General features: G+C 42.1%; 1 long non-coding RNA gene across 2 annotated transcripts; it reads right to left on the minus strand.

The window, feature by feature from the left end:
- Positions 1-5099: 5099 nt before the first annotated feature.
- Positions 5100-10178, minus strand: LOC123001287 (uncharacterized). 2 transcript variants are annotated; one of them, XR_008959363.1, is made up of 3 exons: positions 9859-10164; positions 6734-7285; positions 5100-6222 (listed from the first exon to the last, which is right to left on the minus strand). It is a non-coding gene; the product is annotated as an uncharacterized LOC123001287 (long non-coding RNA). The 2 variants fall into 2 exon arrangements; XR_008959364.1 differs by having other exon boundaries at positions 6734-10178.
- Between the last annotated feature and the right edge of the window lie 1078 nt (positions 10179-11256).

An 11256-nucleotide genomic window follows, 5' to 3' on the forward strand; every position in this document is an offset into this window, starting at 1 on the left:
CACTTGCTGGAAGGACATTTTTTAAAAGCTTTTTTCATTTAAAAAATAAAGTAAAAAAACCCCAATATTTGGAACAAAAAACAGAGACAGACAAAAATATGATTTATTATGCTTAAAACCTTCTCATAGATACCTACTGCCCACAGAGTGAAGTCTGAACAACTTAGTGTGGCCTAAAGACCCTCCTCCATGGTACCATCTTCTTCTCCAGGCTCACTTTCCAACAAGACCCCCACTAGGACTCTAAACCCAGTCATACCCCTCCTTTTGTAGTTCCCCAAGATGGCCATGCTTGGTCATGCTCACATTCTCACTGCAGCTCCCTTTGACAACAGTGCCTTTCTCCACCTTGCTCTCAGGAACACACCCGCGCAGCTTTGAGGACTTGGCGCTACACTCCCTCCCCCTCTGAGACCTTTCTTTAAACTTCGCAGGTGGCTGTGCCAAAGCCCTCCTGTCTCTTCCACCTCTATCTTGGTGTCTGCCTGTTCACCTTCAGGTCCCATCTAATAGTTGGCAATAAGACGCGCCTAGTAATTGTGGAAATTAGTCTTGTTCTTAATTCATCACCACCCCGCAAATACTGGCATTACCTCCATTTGAGAGTATGGGACACTGAAGCAAGTTTCCCAATTTCACACAGTCAGTGAGTCGGTGGTGGTTCCAGGATTCAGATCCAGCCGGTTGTGCTCCAGATCATACGTGCTGAACCATTACATTCTATTGTCCACCTGCCACAGCACAAGGCACGTTGTGGGCCTTTATTTGGACTTAAGGAATGGCCAATGCCACGGAAGTATAAATTCTTTTGCTGGGATGAGGCTCCATCCTAAGTACTAGAAATAAACCTCAACATTATATGTCCATGCCTTTTTGTGATTGAAGTTATTCATCTTGTCCCTTAATTCTTAGTTTTCTCTGAAGCAAAACCCTTGGTAGATGCATATGTCTTGGGGTTGAAGGCCCCAATCCTGACGCCTTGTTTCTATTTGACATTTTAGTTAATCCCTTACAAGTACAAAAAGGTACAGTACAGTCTGTTACTAGAAATTTAAACATAAAATTTGGTAGCCAGTAATGCAGAATGCTATTCGTTCAGTGGAATGCAGGACATGAGAGCATGAGAGCTCTGGACTCCCAATTCTCCTTTCACCTCTTACTCACTATGGGCCCTTAGGCAAGCTGCTTTTCTTTTCTATTCTCCTTTTCCCTATGGAATGAGCATGCTAATTCTACCTTCCCTGTAGTGTTATTTTTAGGATACAATGAAATAATACAGGAAAAATGCTTAGTATGGCCTGGAACATAAGTGCTCAATCAAGCATCAAACCCCAAAATTAGCTATGGCTGTCATTATTTTCCACTCCAGGGACCATATCACACTGGAAGGGGGAGAGTCCAGGTAAGACACTCAAAGGGTTGAAGTTCTGAAGGAAATGAATCTTCCTTACTAATTTCCTGCAGACACACCTTACAAGACTAACAGATCCTGTACTTGCTAACATTTACCTCCTCTCAGACTATGTTCGCCTGCATTTTTTCCCTAATAGGGTTGCTGCTTCCCTTTTTCCTGTGTTTTTTTTCCAGTAACCAATAATGCAGAATGCTGTTCATTCAGTGGAATGCAGGACATGAGAGCATGAGAGCTCTGGACTCCCAATTCTCCTTTCACCTCTTACTCTAATTCTGGCTTGCATGGATGCTAGCCCTAAGGGGAAGGGGTGGACAAATAAGCACTCTGTCCCAGAGAAAAGAGAAGAGGATAGGGATGAAATCTCTATTTTTCTACCCTCTTTTGGACCACAATACCAACCAAGTAGAGCCTGGTACTGTTCCCAGTCTAGCAGGATCCCACAGTGGGAGCCTGAAGTATGTATATCTTGAATATTCAGACATGTCCGGGAATGCCTGGAGGGTTAGCCAGGTAAGCAGGAGGTTAGCCAAGGAGTCTCGTGGGTGGGATTCCAACCTATGATTCTCTCCCTACCTGCTCATAGCCCTGTTAGAACAACTATACTATTCTATTGCAGGTCTTAGCTTGCCTGTTGGTTCTTCCCTAAATACCGAATTCACCGAGGTCTTCAAGAATGTCTACGTTATTAATATTCATCCAGCACCCAACAGAGGGCCTGACCCACAGAACACACACACTACACGTGTAGGGAATAAGTGAGTGAATGAATGACAAAGAACTAAAAGTTCATAAGTCTAACCCAAGGAGAATGGTTTTCATTATACAGGAGAGGCCATTTTGAATAAAACATAGCATAGTGAGTTTTTCAAATGAAATTTGAAAACAGGAACCCCTGTCCCTAAGAACTAGTGACAATATGCTGTAAGAAAACAATTTCAAGTGAAACAAATTTCCGCCAATCTCTGTAAGTGAGGACAACACGGAATGGTCTGGCTTTAGGTCTATTTCCCAAGAGCATGTAATGAGAGGGCCTGGATAATTTCTCTCACTGGTGCTTGACCACTTGAGGACATTGAAATACAGAAATAATTTGGGAAGCTATCAAAGAGGGAGACAACCCTGAAATGACCTGGGAGTCCCTGTAATTAGAAATTGAATATGAATCCACGGGAAGGGTGACTGGAGAAAGGAGGTGTCAACAGTACTAGCTCTGCTATGCCCTTATTCTGTGGGCTTTGGGCATGAAACTCAGTTTATTCCTCACTAAAGTGCAAGTTTTAATGGTATCCACCTTGAGCATTATTGTAAGATTAAATTATATAAAAAGGCACAGTGTTCTTCATGGATGATAATTCCAGTGTGTGATAATTTAATCAGCCTGATGAAGAAGAGAATGATGATGAGGAGGAGGATAATGACAGATGATGATGAGGAGGATAATGACAGATGATGAGATCATGTTGCAAAGGTTATCAGAAATACGCCATTCTGATCAGGGTATGGAAGTCTCCAGTGAGTTTTCCCAATTCTGGCATGTGGGTAATGAGCCAGAGAAGGGCTGTTTTATAACTATTCTGACAATCCAAAGGCATTTTAAGACTATTGTGGTCAGGATTAAAAAAACAAGGATTGCAATTTTGAGGACTTATCCAGATGTATTTAGCAAGTGCCCATCTGGACCATCAGCCAATTGCTACTCCTGATATTAGAGCCAACTCATCCTTTGTGAGCAATGTACCAGATAGTTCACTGGTGTAAGAGACGACTGTATGTCCTCATATGTTTCTTCTAGCATCATGATGTGAATGAGTTCCTCTAAATGTCTGTGCAGGAGTTAAGTCTTGGAAAGATTTTCAATACAACGAGATGTTAAAAGGCAGGTTTCCTAGAGCTTTCTGTGAAGATAGATTAAATGAATATTCCCAAGAGTTTACTTTTAAAATGGGAACCTAGAGAGTCTGTGCATCTCAGGAGAGTTTGCCCTTATTTGTAGAAAAAGAGTGTTGGATCTTTTTAGCAAAGATCCTATTGCACGTATGGGAACACATCCCTAGTGCTGAGTCCCGAATGTTGTCAGAGAAGTGTGACCATATGGTAGGACGAAATGGAGAAATAATTTCATATTCTTATGAAAACCATACCCTAAGGGAAATGAAATTGGTCCTAGGAAGAGTTCCTTGAAATTCAGAGGGGAAAAGATCTGAAACACAGCTGGCCAGATGAGTATTCATTCTCTCGGTGTAGTGTACAAGTTTGTGTGTTCTTATCGTCTTAATAGAGCTTTATGTATCCTTATTCTGTCTGTATGATGTGTCTGTTTGAGAGTAATGTATATAATCCAAACCAAAAATTCCCTTTGAATTTCTGAAAGATTAATTGCCATTTATTTAATACTCAGTTATTGAGACTAGTAGAGAATATTAGTTACTTATTCATAATGGAATATAACTCTTGGTAAATTAACTCTTGTCCTGTTTGTATATGTTTTTCCACCCAGGAGTGTGCTCTACCTGATATTAATACTGACACATCTATGTTGTTATTTTCATTTTCCTGATACACATTTTCCAAATACTGTGTTTAATCCTTTTGAGACATTTTAAAAAATTGTATCTTCCAGGAGGTATATTTTTGTTTCTCACCTGAACCAGTGGTTTCTACATACTGTGGCGTTACAGTCATTTACATTTATTGTCATAAGAGATAAATTTCCACTTCCTTCTGTGATCCTATGTTTTCTGTATTTCATGCATTCCTACCATTTCCCCCTATTTCCTGTCTTTTGCTAGTTGAACTCTGCTTTGATTTCTTTAATCTCCTGCAGTAATTTGGGAGGAATCATCCTGTTTTTGTTTCTACTAAATTTTGCAAAATAACATACTTGATCTGATATTCCTCTAATTATCAAGGTCAAGAAGAAACAATAGCCTTTGACTCAATCCTATTTTGGTCGAGAAATTTAGCACATTTTATTTTTTCATCCCTTCTCCCATTTCCCGGTATTTCATGGTATAATACGTGATTTTAGGCAACTGTTATTATTTCTAAAATATCTTACATTTTAAGTTGTAAATATTTACTTTAAAATTTAGAAAATCCCCCCTCGTGTCTCTCAGAAACGTTCTTAGCCTCATTCTCATTAATTTCCACTTGAAATATTCTTGTTCAGTTTGCTTTTCCATCGTCTCTGCCGGGTCCTCTGATGTGGCAGCTCCTCAGATGCTCATGGCCCGGGGTCTGTGCCCTGTGCCTTCTCCCTCCCGATATCATAGCCCTTAGGTGGTCTCAGATACCCTCAGGCATCTGGTCATCACCTCTGTGCTTGCGACTCATGAATCTCTGTCCTCCAGGCAGATTTCTCTCCCAACATTGAGATTTGTGGACCCAGCAGCTTGCTGGTATCTTTCCCCAGTCTTGAAGGGGTGGTCCCATGTAGGAAATGAAACCACCATTCAACCTTGTCCTAACTCTTGGTTGTCTCTTGAAACTCAGTGATTGTCTGAGCAGCCTATTTTACTTTTAACAGTTTGCAGTTGCTGAGGGTGTGCCAAGACCTGTCAGTGTCCCCAAAGAGGGGAATCTCAGTCAGTACTTAGACTCAGGCTGATTGGAAGCCAGATCCTCAGGCAGCAGCTTTGAAAGTATGCAAATATATACAGGCTGTCGACCAAGAAGACGACAAGGCTGTAAAGCAACCAAAAGTGTTTATTTGGGGTTTTGGGGATTGCAATCTGGGAGACACAGAGTCGACCGAAATCGAAAGTGCGTTCTGGATTGCAAGTAGGGAGTGCAGGCTTATAAAGGCAGAGACCACAAGGTTACATAACTTGTTTTGAAGGAATTATGATTGGTGCTGACAGAGTTAAACTGACTCTCTTATACACCATTGGCTATTTAGCTAACAGGTGTTAACATTATCTCTGTTTCAGTCCAAAGTTGAAGGGTGTGTTCCCGAAGGTGGTCCAGGTACAATTGACAAGTTACAACTAACAAAGTCCAAAGTCCACGGTGTTCCCAAAAATTGAAACCGTATTGAAACAGGAGACTTGCATAGGCCTTGCTTCCTCAGTATCCTACAGACCCTATTTTTAATGACTCTCTTAGCTGCTTCCTTCACTTTGGAATCTTCTCTCACCAGGCATACCTCATTTTATTGTGCCTCACAGAAAACTACGTTTTTTACTAATCGAAGGTTTATGGCGACCCTGTGTTGAGCAAGTCTGTTGGTGCCATTTTTCCAAGAGTACCTGCTTACTACTTCACGTCTCGGCGTCACATTTTGGCAGTCCTCACAATATTTCAAATTTACTCGTTATTGTTATATTTGTTATGGTGACCTGTGATTGCTATTCACTGAAAGCTCAGATGATGATAAGCATTTTTTAGCAATAATGTGTTTTTTAATTAAGGTACATAAGTTGTTGGGTTTGTTTTTTTTTTTTTTTACACACAGTACTATTGCACACTTAGTAGACTACAGTATAGTGTAAACATAACTTCGGTATGTACTGGGAAACCAAAATTTTCATTTGATTCCCTTTATTACAAGATTCACTTTATCACAGTGGCCAGGAACTGAACCCACAATATCTCTGAGGTGTGCTTATACAGTGCTGTGGGACCACGAGCATAAGCCTGGCTGGGCACCAGACCAAGTGATCTGCAGGTGTCCCCTGGGCAATGGGCACAAAACCCAGGGCTCCCTAGGAGGGTCTGAGCTCCTTTCTGGGGGCGGTGCCAGCGAGCTCTCGCGAGGCTGAGGGAGGGTGCCAAGATGGCGCCCACCAGTTGGAAGATAAAGATGGCACCTGTGGAGAAAGACAAAAAAGAGAAGGACAAAAAAGAGAAATAGGAAAAAGAAAAAAACAAAGGGCACCCGCTGGCTTTAGCAAGGAAGGGGGAGAGCGCAGAAGTGGCACCCGCTAGCGCCTTCTGTCCTGGAGACTCTCCCAACAGGCTCGGCCCCTTCAGACAGCTTTAGATCAGCGAATGAATCACTCTCAAGTCTGGGCGCTTTTCAAGTGGCTGCTTCTGCACCGGCCGTGGGTGAGTGATCCCACACGAGTGTTTAAGAGGCGCTGCCCAGTTCTTCTGGGCTGTTTGGGTCTCAGGGATGTGGGTCCTGTTGGTTTTCAAAGCCAGATGTTTTGGGGGGCTCATCTCTCCGGTGCAAGTCTTAAAAGTTGGGGTGCCTGATGCAGAGTACAAACCCATAACTCCTGAGGGAGATGCTCCCAGGTTTTTGAGTTTCCTCCCAGTTATGGGTCTCCCCAGGGTTGTGGTGTATGGCAAGACTGGGTCTCAGCCTGTCCTACCTACCTCAGATGTGGTCCTTTTCATGTTTTCTCCATGGGAAGGAACTGCACTGCAAGCTGTCAGGTTTTTTTCCGAGGCAATTGTCTCAGCCTATGTTGTTAAAGATTTCATGTGTCCTGGCGGGGGGAGGTGAGGTCAAGGTCTTCCTATGTCGCCATCTTAGGCCACCTTTCCTAGATATCTTCTTTAATATCTCAGAGACACACAAAGATTTTCAACAGAAACAATTACAGAAATACAGACTTCTCACGTTCTCCTTAAGTCAAGGGAATGTGGTGCAGAGAGCTAACCAATAATGAAGAACCTATTATATGCCTATTATATGCCTGGCACTGCATGAGGCATTTTTACACTCAATCCCCATTTTAACACTGCGGTCTGAGGACTGAGGTGTCTAATTCTGAAAGTGGGAAAACTGAGTCTCAGGAAGGTTAAGAAACTTACCCAAGGCACAGATTTGTGTTTAAATGCTTGATTTTTCTATTTCATCAACATCAAAACTTTTCTCTGCTGTTTCTTCTGATTCCCTTTATCTTCATGGCTTGATTTCCTTTCCTTAAAGAGACAAATCTTAGTCTTTGCCTTTGGACTCATTCTTTTAGGCTGTCCATTCCTTTCTGAGGCTATTTCCAGGTTTGGTTCAACCCTGAAGGGGGGAATGGCTTTATCCTACAGTTGGCCAGGAGACCAGGTCCACTCTGTAGTGGGGGAATGGAATGTCCTAGACCCCAACTCTTAAAACTGTAGTGGAGAAATCTGTTGCCAGGACCCAGACCGTGAGGAGATGGGACCGTGAGGATGATATCCTAGCAGATTCTGCTTAAGAGATTCATTGGCATGCAGAAATATTTTGCTTCTAGTTCTTCCCATTTTACTTAAGAAGATGGGTGGAAGTAGAACAGCACACAGGTTTTTTTGTTGTTGTTGTTGTTGTTTTTAAATGGACTACTGTGTATGGAGTGCCATGTGGAAAGTTCTTGTTTAGTGTTAATTCTGGAGGATTCTTTCACGGGCCCTGTTTGTCCATAGCCAGGTTTCTTGTCTCCTGCACTTCAACCTAAAACATGGCAAAGTACTACAGTGATCAAGCTAAAGGAGCTCGCAAATTCCCATGTAAATGGAATGTGAGTGTGGAACTTTCCTACCTATACTTTGGGTGGTACAAAATGCCCCCATTCCTGCAGTCCTGCTTCTCCAGACCAAGGCAAACAGATTGTCCTTTGAATGTCTCAAAAGCTCTTTTTTTTTCTTGTAATGCCAAATGCAATATTTGTTTGAAAAGACTACACCAGAAGTTTCCCAGCTGAGAAAACAGGCTTGTGAAAAATGGTTTCAGAAAATGAAATAAACCATGCAAAAGTTGTTCAGGGTGTGTTTGAAATGAACATCTGGATATGAACTGCTAAATTACCTCCTTCCTCCTCCTCCTCTTTCTCACAGCTGTTTGAAAGAGTCCTGAGGGCAGGGAAACAGGTCAATGGACCAAATTGCACCTTCTCCCACCCCCCACTTCTAATCCCTTTTGCACCTATGCAAGGGATCTCGCGCACATGTGTGTTTAATAAGTGGGCACAAATACAAGAAAAAAATTATCTCAATTCCTGTTGACTCTCTACAGCAGTACCAAAGGAAAATAAACTCTGGATTTTAAAATTTCTCAAACAAAACTTATGGTTCTAATAAAGTATCACTTTCCAGTTGACTTTTTTATATCAAGAGCTGAACAAACCACTCATTTCTCTTCATTTCTTCAGAAAGAAGGAATGATTATTACGTCACACTTTCCCCAAAGTTAAGAAAATCCAGTCCCAAGGCTCTGCCTTTTAACTTATAATTGAGAAACATGAAGAGTTCTGCGTGTTCTTACTGAATTTCCCATTGCATCTGTTTATCACACACCCCCTCCATAACCACCACTTCAACACACACACACACACACACACACACACACACACACAGACAGACATCTAAAGAAATACGTTAAGTACATTGGGAAAGAACAAGTTGACATTTATAGATCTTCATGAGAGTATCAGTGGCCACAACTAATGCAGAAAATATGAAATAATTGCCTCATATCAGAAGAACGTGTAGGCAAGTCTTTGGGGAGACATGATAAATGTTTTCACATAAAAGGAGGTTGACTGGTCAACTCTGTACTGTCAGAGGCCAAAATGGGCCTAATGAGAAAAGGAGACTCAATATTTAAACAGGTTTTGTCCTCTGTTTCGAGGGCCTGTTTCCTCTATCAGCCTCTCGTCTTTTCTAGGATAGGAAAGGGGACTTGCTCATCCTTGGATCCTGGTGTTGTGTGTACACGGTGCATTACAGGTGCTCAGTTGATAGATGAACACATAACTGACCGACTGAATCCAGCTCCTAGTGTAGGTTTCTCAGAAGAAACAGGAGAAAACTCCCTTAAGAAGAAATGGCCGAATACTTGCAAGGAAAGTTTGAGAAGCGTGGGGAGGAGGTTTCTTAGATTAGATGGACTCCAAGCCTCTCCCATTCTTTGGAGTCTGAAATTCTAAGTTCTCCTTCCATATTGTTTAGAAGGAGATTTCTGTCCACATGCTAGGACCATATCTCAGCAGTCCCTCATCCTCATGTATCCCCCAGGGTGTACTCAAAGATACTGAGCTGGTTCTTGCTAGAACCACTGTAGAAAGTCTTTGAACTTGACTCAAAGCTGCGTGCCTCTAATCTATGCATCTCTTTCCATCTGATTTTATTTTGTTGTTTTGACCTCCTGCTCTGTACCAAGCAAACTGTGCATAGTACCGGGTACCTACTGGGGAACCGTTAAACTGCATGGCAAGGAGAAATGACCTGGCACAGGAGGTCAGAGAAGGCTTCCTCGAAGAAGCAATGTTTGAGGCAAACAACAGCAAAATAGATGACGAAAGCATCCAGGAAGAGGGTCTTGTAGTACAAAAGAAGATCATGGACAATATTGCCTTGAAGCAGGGGTCCTATAAAAAACTGTGACTGGGGAGTAGAACCCAAGGGAGAGAGTGTGTGACAGGAAGTAGGGAGTGGAGGCCATTGCGGGGAGCCTCTATAAGTCATACTAACTTCAACTTTACAACAATCCAGCCCAAATGGATTACCCGAGGACCCAGACTCACATGTATTCCTCAGGCCAATGCCGTTTGCCAGTCTGTTCCATCTGCCAGGCATCTCATGCTTCTAATTTCTATCTGTTTCACATTTCTCTTTCCTCAAAACCAACCCTGGTGCTCCCTTCTCCAGGAGCCTCTGATTATGTCCTCAAGTGGGCGCACTTTTCCCCATGGGAGTCTGTACCTCTCAGAGCACTTCTTCATTCTGCCTCTCTGCTGCTTGGACTGTGACGTTCCATCCCAGACACTGGGAGCTTCATGACGGCAGGGGCTGTCTCCTACGGCTTTCCCTGCCGCATTCACCTTGGTAAATATTTGTTGATGAACTGTGTACAACATTCTGCTCAAAATAGAGTATTAGTCAGGAGGAGCGTGGGTCAGACTTCTGAGGTTAGAATCTGGACACTATGACCTGCTCGATGTGGAATCTTCGGCCAGTTGCTTCATCTCTCCCAGTGTCATTTTCTTCAACGACAAAGTAGGGATAGTGATAATACCTATCCTCTAGGAATTGCATGAGCATTAAAATAACATGTGTGAGTAACTCAACCAAATGCTCAGAAATGTTAGTAATTGTTATAAAATCCTGAGGAACGACTAGACTGAATTGTCAAGCCTGATTCACACTCACTTTTTTCAGTGAAGTCAAAATCTTTAGAGGATCTTATATCTCTTATGTCCCATTCTAGTGTCTGTCTCCTTAACTACCCTACAATAATGCAACTTGGGAAAAAAATAAAAAAGGATGGCCATAGTTTTTTGGGTTTTTTTAGTTGAGATATAATTGACATATATCATACTAGTTTCAGGTGTACAACATAATGCTTTGGTATTTGTATATATTGCAAAGTGATCACCACAATAAGACCAGTTAACATTCATCACCATAGTTACAGGTTTTTTTTCCTTGTGAAGAGAACATTTAAGATCTTTTTTAGCAATCATCACATATGCAATATAGTATTATTGACTGTAGTCACTGTGTTGTACATTATTTATTTTATAAGTGAAAGTTTATAACTTTTAATGATCTCACTTCTATGTGGAATCTTAAAGATCTGAGCTCATACAGAGACCATACAGATATGGAGAGCCCAGGTTGTGATTCCTTGCATGCACATACACACAGACAAAAGTTGAGCTGAAGGAATGAGATAAGTGAAATCACTGAGTCACGCAAGGGTAAAGAATGCTTCAGGCATGGTGAAAAGCACTTCCTCCTTGTGCCCCAGTTCTGCCTCCTGGTCTGTATTCCCTGTCGCCATCTAACACTGGGTCTTCCTCGAGTGACTGGTTTGCCCCCAGTAGATTGTACCCCATCCAGTCTTTCACTGTAGTGTAACTAGGTGTGTAAATTACCCAATAACTATGTAATTTATTGTCCAACCAGAGCACTTTTGGGAG

The sequence above is a fragment of the Ursus arctos genome, unplaced genomic scaffold (genome assembly GCF_023065955.2).
Source record: "Ursus arctos isolate Adak ecotype North America unplaced genomic scaffold, UrsArc2.0 scaffold_16, whole genome shotgun sequence".
NCBI classification, from domain to species: Eukaryota; Metazoa; Chordata; class Mammalia; order Carnivora; family Ursidae; genus Ursus; species Ursus arctos.